Here is a 19,641-nt window from a genome sequence, read left to right as displayed (position 1 = left end):
TAAAGTAGTAATAACCCCTGAATAAAGTATACTGCAGTCAGTACAGAATGAAATGAATGTGACAAGTCGAACCAAACTGCGAAATGTGTCCAAAGTGTTGTTGCAGCTGGAATGTGTATCCCAAAATCTGGATATGTTGCTCTCAGTCTGCAATATGCAGATAGTATGATTGTCTGAAATATCAAACATCCACAGTTGTCTATAGCTATATAAAGAAAATGTAGCAGGATGATGTAGCTGAACAAAGCCAGATATGAACATGTATGAATAACAATAAAATATATATTGATGTAGCAGTAACAGTCCTATCACCAAAGTGAAGTAGTTATCATATAGGAAACTGTAGTTAGAACAGTAGTGTGTATATATCTCTTGCTATTAGAAATGTACAGCATATATATTGGTATACGAAGGTGTTAATAATATTTTCTTCACCCCACCCTATAACCACATATAATCCATTCCACGCGAAATTGGTATGTGCAATCACAATTAACACCCCTGGACATTTGTCCTGATGGGTCATAAATATTTGCATGTCCGTTGATGCATCTGCCCTGTTCATACATCCAAACCTGATGGCCTGTTGCCATCAATCAACCCTGCATGTTGTTGGACTGTGTATTGCTGTTCAAATTGTGCATGTGTTATGCTCGCTGTTCAATGGTGTGAATGTCTGGGTGTTTGGTTAATGGGAATACTAATGCATGCTGTTACAACTAATTGCGAATGGTATTGTATGTTACTAACCCAAACTGTCATGACATAATGCAAAACATAGAACGAAAGGGAAGGCGGGTTCCAGCGGACCCACCTCTCCCACCTCAGCTGGCGAGTGCACCTGGCACTAGTGCCCAGTCTGGACCCTCCTCCAGTGGCCCTGTGCCACCTGCAGGTGGAAGCGCTGCAGGGGATGGGGCCCGTCCCCCCTCTGCAAGCGTGGCCAGAGGAGAACCACCACTCACCCTCTGTAGCATCCGGACTGTGGTGCGTAGGGAGATCCGGGACTCTGTTCTTGAGCCCCTACACCAGCTTGAGGCACAGGTGGCACAACTTACGGGCATGCCTGTTGCCCGGCCTACACAGCCCCTAGCACAGCCCCATCCTGGGCAGTGAAGGAACAGTGGCAACTGCCCATGGGTGGGGATATCAGTTCCACTGTTGCCATCTGTGGGCTCATGGGCTCTGGATATCCAAACTTCCATCCCCGTCAATTGTGTAACCCCCCCACACGTGTCATACACTGCCCCTGTATGCGTCTTGTTTGTCTTGTCTGTTGACCTACCCAACCTACCTCCCTAGCTATACTGACTTCCTTCACCTGACATACCACTCTCACCTGAAAAAAAAAAGGGCACTCTGTACCCACAAAAAAATTACGCCCCATACATAGCTGCCCATTCCGCACACATGTCTGCTGGACATGGAAACTATCAATTACAATTGGCTGTACAACAAGTATTATTGTTGTCCTTACACCTCTCTCAGGGGTGGAAGGTATCAAATGTCACACCAAATTACAAACATATGCACAGCTGTTGCTGATGAAGAAATGGGCAGCTATGGGCCTTACCTACATCCCTCCTGCAAAACCCAAGCTTGTTTCCCTACTGTCTTACCCTCTTTGTGACCCCTTTTTCACCGCTTTCCTGTCTCCCCATTTTCATTTCTTTTAAAGAAAATAGCGCGGTTGTGCACAAGAGTAAGCACGTTTAAGCGGTTGTAAGCGGGTGTGTGCGAGAGTGCGCGGAGCTGAACACCAGTGCGCATGCATGAGCTCCGTGCAAACCAGCGCTAACCCGGTTACAACTGCTTAAAAGTGCCTTAGTCACTTTGATTGACAGGTCCTGTAGTCAGTTCAGAAGCAAAATAAAATCCCACTGGCAGTCCCGAACCCAGGACCTTGGAAACAGTAGTCTGCATGATTGACCACTAAGCCATGACTGTTATACAAAAACATTGTGCTAAAATAAATATATCATGTAATAGTAGGAATGAATGTAAAGGGAATATAGGTTGTGTAGCACACAAAGCATGTCATTTAGAATTACTGTCAAAACTAGTGGATTTCCATAATAGTAGTGTGTGAACACAAACAGCCATGCTAGTTGGTAGCTAGTAGGTAATAATGTCACTGTAGCACCTTGCAAGCCACACACATACTCACAGCAGGATAATCACTGCCCATACCCCACAACCTCTTACAGGAACACATCCAGACCAAGTAATAAAATATGTGGAGCAAAGGGCCAAAACAAGGGACACATTACAAATAATGTTACAACAAACTTAGACAGTTCAGAGAGTAACAGGTTCTGCATTTTGTGGGATGTTTGGAAGGGTATGAAGTCTGAAACTTGAATGTTTGCCACTATATTCTGACTTGAGCCCAGAGTGATTTGCCAGAAAAAGCTGTGCATGAGATATTGACCAAAATAGGAGGTGGAAATGTGGACAACCTGCAAATATTTATACACATGAGAGGTCTGACACCACCATACTTGAATAGTTAAGAGCCTAGACATAGTAACAGTGAATGGGTTACAGGGATGCCCCACATACTCCATGTGAAATGTACAAACAGTAGGCAGAAAGGTGTTACAACGCATGCAATGGTAACTATGGAGTCCTGAAAGTATGCACCACTTGCATGGCAGAAAAAGTGTAGTAATACATATGCTCATGCTATCCCACAGTCACAACTGCAGCATACCAGGCAATTTAATGGGTGTACCCCACTGATATGTACCATTCCATGAGGCAGATAACAGATGCACCTGAGAGTCTCTGGGGCCTGCTCAGCAGCATACTCAAATACCCTAATAGATGTCAATGCCCACACCATGGCCAGACCACACTGCATGCTGTAACACCCTAGCAGATATAGCAAGCATTCCAAGGTGTGAATGTACATGGAAAATAGGAAAGCCACAGCAGCACACTACAGTCAGGACACCTAGCAGGCATACAAGTAGTGACTGTAAAGGGCAAATATTGAAGCCATAGCAACAAAGTGCAAGCAAAAGTGCAAGGAAAGCACACACACACATTAACAGTAGTAGTAGTCGTAAGTGTCAGTGTGCATACACAGTTAGTACAGGAAACTGGAGAAATGAATGGAGGAATGTTAATCTACAACACAGCTGGAAATATGAGAGAGATACCAACCTTTACACTCACAGAACATTGTCCACAGCATACCAGCATGGTCCCTGCCCTTAAAATCTGAAAGGGCTATGCCTATCTCACATACCTTTTTATAGCACTGTTCTGAAATCACAGTGAGAACTGCAATCAGTACACAACTGGCTGCATGCAATTAGCAAATGCTGGCTAACAATTGGTGCAGAGGCCATCACATGGACATATGCAGATACCTACAAAAGTATGCTGTACTCCTAGTCCACACATGCAATACTTTCATTGCACCCTGAGGAGGAAGTGAGAGACAGACAGAGAGAGAGAGACAGAGACAGAGACAGAGAAAAATGAAATTAAACAGACACAAACAAAACTGTTCAGCAACAGCCACCTGAAAGCTGACAACTGGCAAGTGGAGCAGCAGGACACAAAACCAGATGGAAACACAGGCAGCTGTGACAAACACAGGTAATGTAAAGTAATACTATAAAGGTCTACATACTGTGAACCCTCCATATGTGTCATTGGTCTGTATCCATATGTATATGAAGATGTGCAAAGGGCAGGGGACATACAGCAACTATCAGTGAAGGCTGTACATACATTTGTATGTGAGAGCATCTATGTGCACATATCAATGTAGGTTGACTGTAGGTTGTAGTACAATGTACAAAATAGGTTTCACAGTTATGTATGTTTAGCAGTATGTTAGTGTGTGTATACAGTATGGTAGACAAACATGTTGATATACCTGTCTATCATATGGATACGTATGTATGTCAAAATATGTATGTATGTATATATATATATATATATATATATATATATATATATATATATATATATATATATATATATATATATATATAGATAGATAGATAATATGCATATATGTATACATGCATAGAGAGAGATGTAGGAATACATAGACAGATGTAGATAGAATATGTACAAACATATATATGTAATACACACATACAGATATAGATATATGTAGATACATATACATAGACAGACTGATCTGACTATCTACAGGTATGACTGTATATGATGACCTCAACACCCCCTGTCCCACCCCCTCTGTCACTCTCACCCCCTCTGTGTGCCCCCCCTCTCCATTTCTATAGCAATATATGTACATCAATATATATATGTGTATATGTATACAGACATATATATATATATATATATATATATATATATATATATATATATATATATATATATATATATATATATATATATATATATATATATATATATATATATATATATATATATATATATATATAGAGAGAGAGAGAGAGAGATTTATATATATTCTGAGTGAGGCACATGTGTACAGATGTATTGCAACAGGTGCCTGGTGACAAAGGCATGGAGTGAACACCAGTGTCAAAACTAGAGTACCATACCCCATTTCAAATCACCTACACCAGTAACCACCAGATATGTGATTGGCTGCCCACCACTGCATGTGTCAGGGGTGAACAGGGTCATAAATGTGTACAATAGTCCCCCCAATGATATTCACAGTGGCACACTATTCCTGGAATACCTGCACATGGTATGTGTCAGCAGACATGGTGTGTCAGCTATGGACATGTACGTCAGTGTACCCCTCCACACCACATAATGGATGCCATGGTATGTACCTCACATGACAGCTACAGATATGGAGAAGGACACAGTGACATGTACAACACTGTGACAATGCACTCAAACACATTGCCAATGCACAGTGACTGACAACACCACAGAGTACACACATACTACCCACATAGAGGTTACTACTCCTGGATTTATATACCTAAGTCACACCCATGACAGATGTCCAACAACCATAGTAACACCTCACACCATCCACAACCTAAATGACTGCTGTGTGTCGTCCATGCCACTGCAATAGAGAGCACATGTGGAGGTAAAGGTTCCTACCCACAGATAAGACATACCCTACAATAAACCACACAGTGTTAAGAAGCAAGACTCCCCATGAGTACATGTCACACATACCCCTGCTGAATGTTAGTCAGATAGGTAATATGCCATATGAGTCACCCTGTGTAACTGTGTGACAGCAGCAGGTACCATCACACCACATGTGTCACAATGGTCAGGGTAGCAGAACAGTATGCTGCTGTAGACCCAGGGGCAATAGCATATTGTATAGTTTTGCATTGTAATGTATTGTATTGTGTTGTATTGTATTGGTATGTTGAGGTGCCTCCTTCATGGAGTGGAACCACTGCTGCTGTGCGCCAGTGTACAGGTACATATCCTGTAGTCAGGCTGTTGTTACATAGCACTTATATATGTGTGTTTAGCTCCTGTCAGAGTTCATGTAGCATGCAATCGGGGATACCATAAGGTCCCAGTCATGTTGTGTATTCTACTTTCCTGAGGGAGGCTCTCACCTGGACATCTGTGATGACAGGGAGGTTACAGTCAGCTAGGATAACTATGTCTTATTTTGGGGGAGAGGGAGGGGTGACACCTGCACTGAACCTGTCTGCCACAATGTTGTCAATATCTGTGGTTCAAGTGAAATATTTGTTGTTGTGTACTAACTATGAGCATAGAGGAGGGATTCTGACCAGGTTGCTAAGATAACTGAAGAAGGCCTTCTGGTTATCTGTAGTGTCCCTCTTGATTTCCCTCTCAAATTTGCCCATGGATGTTTGTATGAGGGAAAATAGAACCTTACTAGTGCTGCTCAGACATGCCTTCCCTTTATGAAATTATGCTCTGTCTTGCAGTAGCTTCCATCTTTTGTAATACAATCTGTCTATGGCTGGGGTCCACCAGACAGGATGCTGTCCCTTTGTGGAGAGTGTCTTGGTCATATATGGGATTGCATGATCCATGCATTCTCGGAGATGTCCGTAGAAGGCATTTGTGTAGGGGACAGCATTGTGGGTTGTGTCTTCCACTGGCCCAGTGGGCTGAAAGGATACCATGTCACTGTTACAAAGTGTAAAGTTTGCATCTGCAATGTTATTCACTATAGTCATTTGTGCTGGTGGTGGAGGTGGGATATGTATATCTAGGGCAATTAGTGTATGGTCAGCTCACAGTAGTTGATGATGTAGGCCATACAGTACCTAGATACAAACCCTCAGAGTGAGGAGGTGCTCCGGACCTGAATCAGTGTTCTGACTGCTGGGGTTTGGTAGTATGTCGTATGGAGTGTGCCAGGTACTGTTGCACAGTTGCTTGCTGAGCACTGATACCTGGCCATTTACATGTGTATTCACCAATAGACAGACAGATGCTATATATGTGAGATATGTTGTATCATAACAGTCAAGTAGCATGTGTAGTATGTGTGCCAAATTCTGCTGACATATATTGCTGATATCAGGTTATTTTCTCTTTCAGGTACATGGCTCACCCGCGAAATCCCACTTACTCCACAGCTGAGGATGAGGAGATACACCAGAGCCTAGTGCGGGATTATGCAATACTCTTTTCTCGCACCAGCCAAAATCAGCAGGAGAGGGCTGCACTGTGGCAAGACCTTTTCCGTCGGGTAAATGACATAGGCACGCATAATAGGACATATGAGCAGGTACGACATCGCTGCAGTGATTTAATCAGAAATGTCCGTCAGCGTGCATCAGATATCCACAGGCACATGGTGGCTACACATCCCCCACTCACCAGACTGGAGGGACTACTCATAAGTGTAGTGGCTCCAGTCCGCCAGCAACAACAACAGCAGTAGACATGCATTATGATGGAGGCTGGAGCCACACAGCAGCAAGACTATGAGCGTGCAGGTAATATGCCATATGTATAGTTGACTGTTGTGTATACTGGTAGTTAATGCATGTGTGAGGTGTGTCCTCGGTTTGTAGCTGTCATCATAGTATTTAATGTGCAAGTGTGATATCCTCAATATTAGCAGCTGACCTGTGAAAGGTGACTGTTGTACTACTGACCTGTATCATACTCAGTAACAATGGCACAGTTGTGCCCACTGACATTAGTTTCCTCACTTTTGCAGGTCCCTCCGGTGTAACAGCAATGCAGCCTATCCATGCTGGTGAGTGTGTATTAACAATACCTGTAATAGTCTTGAAAGTAATAGTAATATTAGGCTCACTTAGTAGTGCTCTTTGTATGCATGCAGGTGTGTCTGCGTCTGTGTGTTGATATCACACATACTGAGTAGTGTACAATTGTGTGCAACTGTGTGCATGTGTATGTGTGCATGTATGCATATGCGCATGTGTGCACGTACACATGTGTGCATGTGTGCATGTGTGCACATGTGCATGTGTGCACATGTGCCCGTGCACATGTGTGCAATATGTGCATGTGTGCACGTGCACATGTGTTGCATGTGTGCACGTGTGCATGTGTGCACGTGCACACGTGCGCATGTGTGCATGTGTGCATGTGTGCATGTCTGGACCTGTGCATGTGTGGATGTGTGCATCACTGGTAATGTGTAGACATTGTAAACTGTGTTTCCTGTTTCCCTCCCACAGATTCTGGTGCTGCTCTGGTGTCATGCAGCAGGGAACCTGAATCAGGTGCCATGGGTACTGATAATGCTGACATCTGTGTAATGGCTCAGGAAGGTATGCCAGGGTCCATCATTGGTCAGCCGATTGACAGTACACAGCTATCAACCCCATCAATGCGCACAGTTATCCTGCCAATACACCCTTTGTCACCAATATCCCTCGGTGATGGACAGCATACAGTGGGCATTGACCAGGGTAATGTGGTATCTGTGGCACATGCCTCCCTACACAGCAGCCATGGGCATGGCCCTGAGATGGTACCACACAGACAGATGTCCAGGGGTTCTCGTGGGAGCATCCGTGGGCGTACTTCCCCTGTCAGATGTGCCCACAGAGGTCTTACAACCTCAGCTATGTTTCGGGCTGTCATGCAGGCACAGTCACGTATGGAACGGTACACCGGAGAAGGTCTGAGGGAGCTGACAGCATGTCGCACAGCCATGACTGACAGTATGCGTGACATTGCAGCTGCCATCCGTAATTTCACCGATGTCATAGACAAACGTTGTGGGGACATATTAGACCGGTTCCACAACTACATGTCCATGAGCCAGGGTGATGGTGGACAGTTGCGGCGTCGACGTGGGCGTATGCCAGCAACAGCAGCAGCTGGCAGTCATCGCAGATGACAACAGGGCCGCGGCCTCCCCCATAGTGCCAACAGCAGCCCCAGCAATGCTGGGTCTGTGCTGTCATCAGACCGCCCCAGGAGACCACGTGCACATGGCTCTGGCCAGGCCCAACAGGGATCTGTGTCCAGTCAACGAACACCTGCTCCTGATGACAGTACCCAGTCTGGGTTGGTACTGGATACGGTCCGTAGAACCCCTGCAAGGCACAGGTATTGTGTCCGTGGCCAGAGACACTGATCTGTATGACCTGGCAGGTACAGTCTGTGGCTGTCCACAAACACCAGTATATGGCAGCCATGAGGTGGAACTGTGTGCATCCATGCACACATGCGAATTGACAACACCTAGGGCTACCGCATACACGCACACACTGCATCAACATTGCCCCACCTTGTACTGCTGTCCCTCACCAACACACATACACATACATGTCAATCGGTGGTATCGGTGGCTGACTCAGGCATACCAAATTCACACCCTGTGCATATGATGAAACTGTGCCACCTCCTGCAATCTGTAACAGCAGTGCAGGTACAGGTTAACATGTTGCTGATGCACAGGGTGACTACATAGACGTGTAGTAATAGTATCATGTTGTTAACAGTACTGTGTGCTGGAATAATTGTGGGTATATCACAGCATGCCTGATGCAGTAAGGGTGTGATTGTCATGTACTGTTGTCTACACCCATGGTAAGTACCATAGTGTATCATCTGCACATTTTGGCATACTGGTGGTAAGGATGTCAACAGAAGGCTACATACATAGGTAGCACAGAAGGTAATGAATGTATTAATATGCAATGATGGGCATGTAAACTGCAAGTGGCATGTTGCCCACACTGGACTCTGCAATGCGGATGTTTGAGGATGTTGATATGTGTGCAGTACTACATGACTGGTACAGGACACACAGGAGCACCCTAGCACTGCAAGCTCACATCTTATACCATGCTAGACAGCCCCAACACACAAAACTAATTGTCACAGGGGGGAGAGTCCCCATACATGTCAGGGATACTGTGGTGGCAGGCCAGGTAGCAAACATCCTACTAAGTATGGAACCACTGAGTGAAGGCTCAGTGTCTGTTATTTGACATGTGTATTACTGCACGTATGAGCACATGGGTTTCCATCCAATTATTGTACATCCTGACAGTACATGGTCTGTACACTTGTGTGCGCTGAGATTGGACCCTAGAAATCTGACCTGTGTATTTCCATGTACATGTGCATAGTGCCTGCATATTTGCAGTGTTACCTACTGGAAGTGGTAGAGCCTGTTTGTTGTACAATGGACTACGTGCAGCCCTGCTTACTGTAGCTTTGTTTGCATGCATGTTTGCTTGCAATTACCCTGGAATACTGATCCCACCTGCAATGCATAGTTACAGAGCTTCAGTGGACTCCTAGTGACATCTGCATAGCTTACTATATGTATGTCCATGTCTCACTTGACAGAATGTCACTGTTTGTCCTGTTCACATGTACATTGCCTGTGACACATTGCATATGACTTACCTGGCATTTGTCCACGTGAGCAGTCATATATGCTACTGCTAACTAATCACAGGCACTACACCCTCACATATTCATCTTCTGTTGAACCACCTGCTTCGCTAGGGATGGCTTGCACCTGCCACCCCTGGGCTTTTGGATATTGGCAAAGGCTCTTGCTACCCCCATAGTGCCTATGTTAGGCAAGGCTCAAATGACAAACCCACCTTAATAGGTATCACAAGGGATAAGAAAGTAAGAGTAATGCTACCCAACGCCAAAAGACTAAACCTCAAGATGCATGCACTCGAAACTCTCCTTAGCATGGAGAACATCGATATCTGTGCAGTAACAGATGCCTGGTTCAGGGCTACTGAGAGCACCCCAGCACTACCAGGTTATACCTCATACCATGCTTTTCAGCCCCAGAATGTGGAACGAACCACAAATGGAGGGGGAGTATTGATATTCATCAAAGATACCCACACCTCCAGGTTGGTGGCAAAGCACCAAGCATCAGAGACTATCCATGTGCAACTAACAATGGGTGAAACTGCCTTCCAGGTTATAGCCTGCTACAGACCACCCTCCCAAGCCCAAGAACTGCACTCGGCCTTCCTGAGAACAGTGGAAATATGAAGGTCTCTCCAAACACCATTATATTGGGCAACGTCAACTACCCAAACATAGACTGGGAGCATGACTCTAGCTCCAACACCCTAGGCCAAAGATTCCTAGAACATATGAGCTGAAATGCTATGGAACAACTTGTTACCACTCCCACAAGAAGGGGACACATACTGTACCTGATCATCACCAACATGGGGACTCTATGCTCCAGACCAGAAGTGTATCCCTCACTGGTAAGATCAGACCATGAACTAATCTCACTGGATATTTACATCTCGACCCCACCCCCTGCCCAGAACACCACAGTGAACAACTTCTCTAAAGCTAATTCACACTCCTCAAAACTGAGGTGGAAACCTTCAAAGCCCCTGGGCCTGTGGAAACTACAGACCAGACCGCAGATTCCTCTATAAACGCATTCTATGGACACCTTCAGGAATGCATGGATCATGTGATCCCGAATAAAACCAAGACCTAATCCTCCAAAGGCAGACGTCCTGTCTGGTGGACCCCAGCCATAAACAAACTACACAATAGAAGGAGGAAGCTACTAAATGATACAGCAAAATCCCAAAAAGGGAAGGCATCACTGATCAGTATTAGCAATTAACTACAGGCACTCATAAGATTGTCTAAGGCCAGCTCTGAGAGAAATTGCACAGGACACTAAGGATAATCACAAGGCTTTCTTCAGTTATGTTAGGAACCTGGGTGGTAATATCCAGATATGCTCAGAGGTAGTCCAAAATGTCAATAGAAACACCAAACCCACAGACATCGCCAACATTCTAGCTGACAGGTTCAGCGCAAACTTCTCCCCCCCCCTCCACACCAAAAGGGCAAATATGTATCCCAGCAGAGTGCTGCCCCCCTGACATCTCAGATGCTCAGGTAAGAGCCGCCCTCTCCAAAGCAATACACACTGCATCAATGGGACCAGACAGTGTCCCGGGCTGTGTCCTACATGAACTCCAAGAAGAGCTACAACCAAACATAAAACTACTGTTCAATCCCAGCCTTACTACAGGATATGTGGCCAAAGAGTGGCGTACAGCAACAGTGGTCCCTCTACAGAAAGGTGGTGCCTCAACGGATCCTGGACACTATTGCCCCATAAGCCACACTAGCTCGGTCTGCAGAGCTATGGAAAGGATCATCAAGGACCTCATAAATAAAGATATTGGGGACCTACAGACACTGGATTATACCCAGTTTGGCTTTGTTAAGGGCAGATCCTGCCTCTCAAACCTGGTTGATTTCTTTGAAACAGTCACCAAGGCTATTGGCGAGGGGAAGATGGTCCACACAGCCTACCTGGACCTCGCAAAAGCCTTCGATACAATACCCCACTCGGGCATTCTAGAGAAGCTCACCAGCTTAAATATAAGCCCCTATGTCACTAGATGGATTGCACACTGGCTCAAGGACAGAACCCACATGGTTAGAATTGCTGGAGCCATGCCAGACTCCATACCAGTTATAAGTGGTGTCCCACAAGGCTCAGTCCTGAGACCTTTCTTGTTTGGAAATATTTATCGGAGGTACAGGCCAACACGGAAGGACTGTGGCTGACCAAATATGCAGATGACTGCAAACTGGCCGCCATAATCGACTCTCCAGCCGACACAAGCATCCTCCAAAAGGGCCTCATAGAAACAGACAACTTGTGCCAGAGCCATGGCCTCAAGCTGAATGCAAGAAAGTGTATAGTCATCCCCTTTGGCAAAAACAAAGTGCCCACAAAGTACCACATAGGTGGTAATCCATTAAGTACAGAAGAAGCAATTAGGGACCTGGGGACCCAAGTTGATAGCAATCTCTCATTTGACAACCACATGGCCAAAGTGGTTAGAAAGACATTTTATATAGCCCACCCCATCATGAAAGGATTCACATCTAGATCAGGGGAGGACATCGTGCCTCTTTACTCATCCCTCATCAGGCCCATAATTGAGTACAATCCTCCTGTTGTTATGTACCTTACCAGACACCTGCAGCAACTGGAAAGATCCCAAAAGTACCTCACCAAGAGGATCAATGGGCTCATACAGATGCCATATGCTGACCGGTTAAAGAAACCCCAGCTCTACTCCGTGGCATACCACCTGTTCAGAGGTGATCTGTGCCTGATGTATAAAGCCATGTCAAACCCGGAATTAATGGGCATGCTGCACCTGAGAATATCCAAATCCCATCAGGCTACACGCTTGAGAGACTTGAACCTCAGCACTGAAATAAATAGGACATGCTGGAGGGACAGATTCATAACTCAGAGGCTCACTTCACTCTGGAATAAAATCCCAGTCCAGGTTAGGCAGAGTCCTTCATTGACTCTCTTCAAGAGGAAGCTTGATGAGTGGATGGGACATTGTAGGTGCACCCCGAGTATCACTTCTGTGTCACTGTTAGACAGAGGCACAGTATACTAACCTCGGAAAAGGGCATGGCAATATATATTTATAATGGATGGTGACAGCCAAACACATTCTGGCTAGGTTCATAAATGCTCTAGGGCAGATAGCCTAGTATGAACCTATGAACCTATGTATCTTGTTCCCCATTGGCCCTATGTGCTGTTAATCACCATGGCAATCACAATACTATGGTAGCATGTGCAAAGGTCAGTTGTCAGTCACCTCTATGGTACAGTTGTGGAATATGTGGGTCATGTGACAATGTCGCAGCTGCCACATGTACACAGTCAACCCTCTCCCCTACACATGGACGTACAACACATGTATGAGATGGAACCACATAGCCAAACTGGGGAATAAGCACTCTGAACCCAGTACTGGCATAACCTGTCAGGTGGCATGAAATACTACAGTGACTACAATACCAGTCTGATGTAGACCTACACTGACAGCAATACAAGCATGTGAACACACTGGGTCATTCGTGGAGCCTAAGAATAGCATCCTGCCTGAGCGGCAGACACCTCTGCAGCTGGCACACAGGCATACGTTATGCCTGAACACATCACGCATAACACATAGCACACAAATCCTGTGTGCCAAACAGTCACAGCCTGTACGGCTGGACAACACACCTGCCACAGTTGTGTTAGGTACCTTTATTGTCCGGTACAGTGAGGTCACGCTCACCAGGCTGGACAAGGTGAAGGTCACAGTGATATGCCCGTGGGGGACTATGGTCCACCACATAACACAAGCATACAGGTCAGTCAGAGGCATGGACACATATGACTCAGTCATTGTCCATGCCACATACCTTCTCCTTCTGTACTTATAGGGTGCTGACATCATCAGTGTTTAGAAAGGGGAATGTGCATCCTGTAGTGTGTTTTCCAAGTTGCCAAAAGTGACATTTCCCTCACGCAAAATTGCACGCACACTACCCTCCCTCATCCAAACACTAGTAGGATTCAAACCACTACCTCTCTATGTTATGACACTCGAGAGTGATGCATTAGCAGAGCGCGCTATTCGCATTACTGGGAGGTTTCCCTTCTCCTGCTGTACTTATAGGGTGCTGACATCATCAGTGTTTAGAAAGGGGAATGTGCATCCTGTAGTGTGTTCTCCCAGTTGCCAAAAGGGACATTTCCCTCACACAAAATTGCACACACACACACTTGCCGGATTCAAACCGCTACCTAACTATGTTATGACACTTAAAAAAGGGCGCATTAGCAGAGCACGCTATTTGCATTATTGGGAGGCTCTTCTTCTCCTGCTGTACTTATAGGGTGCTGACATCATCAGTGTTTAGAAAGGGGAATGTGCATTATGTAGTGTGTTCTCCCAGTTGCCAAAAGGGACATTTCCCTCACACAGAATTGCACACACACTAACCCCCCTTATTCAAACACACACACTTGCCTTTTTCAGAATTCAAACCACTACGTAACTATGTTATGACACTCGAGATGGACGCATTAGCAGAGCACGCTATTCGCATTACTGGGAGGTTTCTCTTCTCCTGCTGTACTTATAGGGTGCTGACATCATCAGTGTTTAGAAAGGGGAATGTGCATCCTGTAGTGTGTTCTCCCAGTTGCCAAAAGGGACATTTCCCTCACACAAAATTGCACACACACTAACCCCCCTCATACAAACATACACACTTGCCGGATTCAGACCACTACCTAACTATGTTATGACACTCGAGATGGACGCATTAGCAGAGCGTGCGATTCGCATTATTGGGAGGTTTCCCTTCTCCTGCTGTACTTATAGGGTGCTGACATCATCAGTATTTAGAAAGGAGAATGTGCATCCTGTAGTGTGTTCTCCCAGTTGCCAAAAGGGATATTCGCTTTACACAGTCTTGCACACACACCAAACCCACTCACACACTGAGCATTTGCAGGATTCAAACCCCTACCTAATTATGTTATGACACTCGAGACAGACGCATTAGTGGAGTGTGCTATTCACATTATTGGGAGGTTTTCCTTCTCCTGCTGTACTTATAGGGTGCTGACATCATCAGTGTTTAGAAAGGGGAATGTGCATCCTGTAGTGTGTTTTCCCAGTTGCCAAAAGGGACAATTCCCTTACACAGACTTGCATACACACCAACCCACTCACAAACAATGAGCATTTGCAGGATTCAAACCCCTACCTAACTATGTTATGACACTTGAGATGGACACATTAGCGGAGCATGCTATTCACATTACAGGGAGGTATCTCTTCTCCTGCTGTACTTATAGGGTGCTGACATCATCAGTGTTTAGAAAGGGGAATGTGCATCCTGTGGGGAGGCAGACGCCAAGCACACTCTGGCTAAGCTGTCATTCCCTAGGGTAAACAGCCTAATGTTGACCTCTACACCCATATGTTTAATTGTCAAATGCACATTATTTGTTGCTGATAGACTGTTTGCAGGTCTTTATTGCCATAGCATTCCCTGTTTGTATGAACAACTTGTGTATCTGTGGAAGATGTTTGCATATGGGAGGGATCCACTATATCACGTATGTCTCTGTAGTAATTTAACTGTGTGCACTGGGCAGATTGCTGTAATGTGGTTGGTTCCTGGAATAACACGTACAAATGCCAGATATGTGTGGCCAACTGCTAAAGTGAGATTTGGCCTAAGTGTGTGAGCATGCCCAGTTCAGCCTTCCCATGGCATGTTGTCTGACATGTCTCATTTATCAAAGTGTGTGAGCATGCCCAGTGTGAGCTTTCCATATGTTGAACTCTGCAGCCCACCACATTTGTGGATGAGTGTGAACTTCAACAAATATCTCCCGTTCATGGTTGTGTGTTGTGTGTCATGTTGTGTAGTTACTGTCCGACTGCTTTGTGTGTGAACACAACAGGGATTATACTGTGCCTGCAGGGTCTGCATGGGATACTTTGCATACAGTTGTCAACATCCTTTCATACTGACCTAACACTGTAGTACTGTATAGTGTACTGGTTCAGTACTTTGACTGTGGTGGACAGTATTCTGGGCTTTAGTCCTATCACTGCTTTACATTTCCATAGTGAGCACAACAGCCTAGTTAGGGGCCAGTTGCGCACATCTGACCATGTTGCATTATGTTCAGATATGAACTACTTAAACCAGGCTCGTCCAGCATTGGTAGTGTATTCCACAACATAGGTGTACATTTGCAAACACTAGCAATGTGCCCTAGGCCATTTCTAATGCTAGTCGGAGAGTGTGTTTGTCCTTTGACACACATTGTAAGTGAGTTTGCCATGACATATGTCATGGTTAGTATACTGTGCCTCTGTCTACCTGTGACATAACAGTGATACCCAGGGTAAACCTACCATCTCCCATCCACTCATCAAGATTCCTCTTGAGGAGGATCGATGGGTGACTCTATGGATAGCCTGTACTGGGAGTTTACTAATTAGTGGGGGTGGCTTCTGTGTTATGGATCATACAGTACAGCTTGTCCTATGTATGTCAGTGCTGGGGTTCAGGTCTGTCATGTGCATAGCTCACTGCCATTCAGGTTGTACAAGGTGCAGCATGTTTATTGATTCCAGCTTGGACATAGCTTTATACATCAGGCACAGCTTGCCTCTGGGTGGGCAGTATGGCAGTGTGTGTAGCTGCAGTTTGTTTAATCAGGCAACACATGGCATCTGTGCAAGCTCTTTGATACTCCTGTTGAGGTACTGTTGGGGACTTTACAGTTGATGGAGGTGTCTGCTGAGGTACATCCCACAGGGGCTATTGTAGTCAATTGTAATGCTGATGAAGGATGACTGCAGAGCCACAATGACCTCCCCTTATCTAGATCTGACAACCTTCATGATTAGGTGGGTATATGGTATGTTTCTGTAAACACTACAGCCACATGTTTGTCCAATGCAGGATATCTATCACCTTGTGTCCCCAGGTCTCTCATTACATGTTAAGTACGTAATGGGTTAACACCTATGTGGTAATTGGTGGGCACTTACTGTATATCCACGGGGGTTTACTATACACTTTTCTGCAATTAGCTTGCTGACATGGCTATGGCACCAGTTGTCTGTTTCTATGTGGCCCTTTTGTGGGATGCTTGTGTCAGCTGGAGGGTCAGATATGGTGGGCAGTTTGTAGTCCTCTGCAAACATGTTCAGACACAGTCCTTCCATGTTGGCCTGTACCTATGGGACATATATACCAAACGAGGGAGGTCCCAGGACCAAGCCTTGTGGGATGCCAGTTATATCTGGTTTGTAGTCTGACATGGCTGCAGCAGTTCTGTCCTTGGTCTGGTTTGCAACCCCTCTACTGACATAGGGGTTTATATTTAAGCTGGTGAGCATATCTATAATGAACATGTAGGGTATTGTATAGAAGCCTTTGCAAGGTCCAGCTACGCTGTGTGGACCACATTGCCATCATCAATGACCTTAATGACTGTTTCAAATGAGTCAAACATGTTTAGGGGCAAGATCTGCACTTAAGAAAGCCACACTGGGTAGGGTCCGGTGTCAGTAGGTCCCCAATATCTTTATGTCTGCAGTACATGCTGATCCTTTTCATAGCTGTGCAGACCGAGCTTCTCAGGATTCTGGGGTGGTAGTTTTCAGTATCCATTCAGGCAACACCTTTGTTGAGAAGGACCACTGTTGTTGTACACTGCTCTTTGGGTACATATACTGTGGTAAGGCTGACATTGAGCAGTAGTGTTATTTGGCATTCCATTCTTCTTGGAGTCCATGTTGGACTCAGCCCAGTACACCATCTCATACCATTGCTGCTGTGTGTTTTGCTTTGTAGATGCTGGCTGATACCTCAGTATCTGCAATGTCAGGGGACCAGCAGTCTGCTGGGATAGATATTTTGCATTCTGGGGGGGGTTTGCACTGCACCTGTCAGGATGTATGTTGGCAATATGTGTGTGTGTTTGGTATGTTGTTTGTAATATTTGTGTGATTCAGAGCATATCTGTGAATTCCCAACACGGTTCCTACCATCAGTTGTGGAAGCCTTGGGATTATCCTTAGTGTCCTGTACAATTTGTATCTTCATAGGTTCATGGGTTCATACTAGGCTATCCACCCTAGGGCATTAGTAAGCCAAGCCAGAGTGTGTGTGTCTTTCGCCGCCCCTTGCTATGTGACTATTATGGCCATTTATGATTTTCTTTACTGTGCCTCTGTCTGGTCGTGACACAGTGAAGACCCCCAGTGTACATGTACAATCAACCATCTACTTGGCAATATTCCTGTTGAGGGGTGTCAGTGAGGGGCTCTGCCTAACATGGATTGGGATCCTGTTTATGGGTGTGTGGAGCCTCTGGGTTATGTATCTGTCCCTCCAGCACATCCTATTTCATTATGTGTTGAGGTTGGCATCTCTCACTCTCACAGCTCCGATGGCTTTGAGTTTTCTGGGGTGGAGCATGTCCATTACTCCTGTGTTGGACATGTCCTTGTACAACAGACATACAATGCCTCTGTGTAGGCAGTATGTGACTGCATTCAGCTGGGGTGTCTACATCCAGGCAGCATATGATATATATTTGAGACTCTTTATTCTCTTGGTGAGGTACCTTTGAGGTCTTTCTAACTGCTGCACCTGTCAGGTAAGGTACATCCCAAATGAGGCACTGTACTAGATTATGGTTCTGATAAGAGAACAGTATAGGGCACAATGACCTCTGTTGATGTAGATGTGAATCCTTTCATGATACGGTGTCCAATATAGACAGTCGTCCTAGCCACATTGGCAATGTGAGTGTCACATAACAGGTTACTGTCCACTTGTGTCCCTAGGTCCCTGATTACTCCTTCCATACATAATGGTTTTCCACCTATGTGGTAATTTGTGAGTACCTTGTCTGGTATTTGGTGAGACATTCATACTGTCCAGTGTCTTCAGGAAGGCTAGGTGGGGTTCCTGTGTGTGAGAGTGTGGTCTGTAGCATGCTACAGACTGTACAGCAGTATTGCCTATGGTTAGTTGCACATGGGTGGACTCCAATGCCTTGTGCATTGTCAGTTACCTGGACGTATGGGTGTCTGTGCTGAATATGGATACTCACCCTCCTTTTATGTTTTGTTCCAGGTTTTGGGGCCATAACGCATGATATGTGGTATAACCTGGTAGTGCTGGTGTGCTGTCAGGAGGCTTGCAGCAGGTTTCTGTCACTGCACAGACATCGATGTTCTCCATACTGGAGATGGCCTCGGGAGCATGCATATTGAGGTTTACACATCTGGCATTGGTCAGCATTACCCTTATGTTTCTTTCCACTTATATTTTGTAGGGTGGTAGGTTAGTATTTTCAGCCTTGCCTACGAAAGGCTCTATGGAGGTGGCAAAAGCCTTATCCAATAACCAGACGCCCAGGGGTAACAGGTGCAAGCCATCCCTGGAACAGCTGCGTGGCTTGCAAGCATGACATCCCAAGCAGACAGACATTGGATCCCCTTGGAATGACACTAGTAATTGTGCCACTTGTTATAACTGATCATTCCGTGTTTGTACTGTGGCATCATTCTTGGTGAGGGTAGGACGCTGCAAACGGTCAGTGTCATACCGGCCTGGACTACATAATCGGGGAGCTCATCTATGTCTCTTTTTATGTAGTCCCGGGAGGTACATCTCAGTTCATTCACACCAGCATGGACTATGACTGCATCATATTTCTACTTGCTTTGGGGTGACCTGCATACTTGTGTTATGTGGTGTATTGTAGCAGCCTACAGGCAGCTTACTGTACCCTTTCCCTTGTTCAGTCTGGTGTGTGGGACAGCAGCGTGTCTCACTATGGAGTCA

The sequence above is a fragment of the Protopterus annectens genome, chromosome 6.part1 (genome assembly GCF_019279795.1).
Source record: "Protopterus annectens isolate FY-2018-M chromosome 6.part1, PAN1.0, whole genome shotgun sequence".
Lineage (NCBI taxonomy): Eukaryota > Metazoa > Chordata > Ceratodontiformes > Protopteridae > Protopterus > Protopterus annectens.
The sequence above is the reverse complement of the archived record's forward strand: the minus strand, read 5'-3'. Positions refer to the sequence as shown.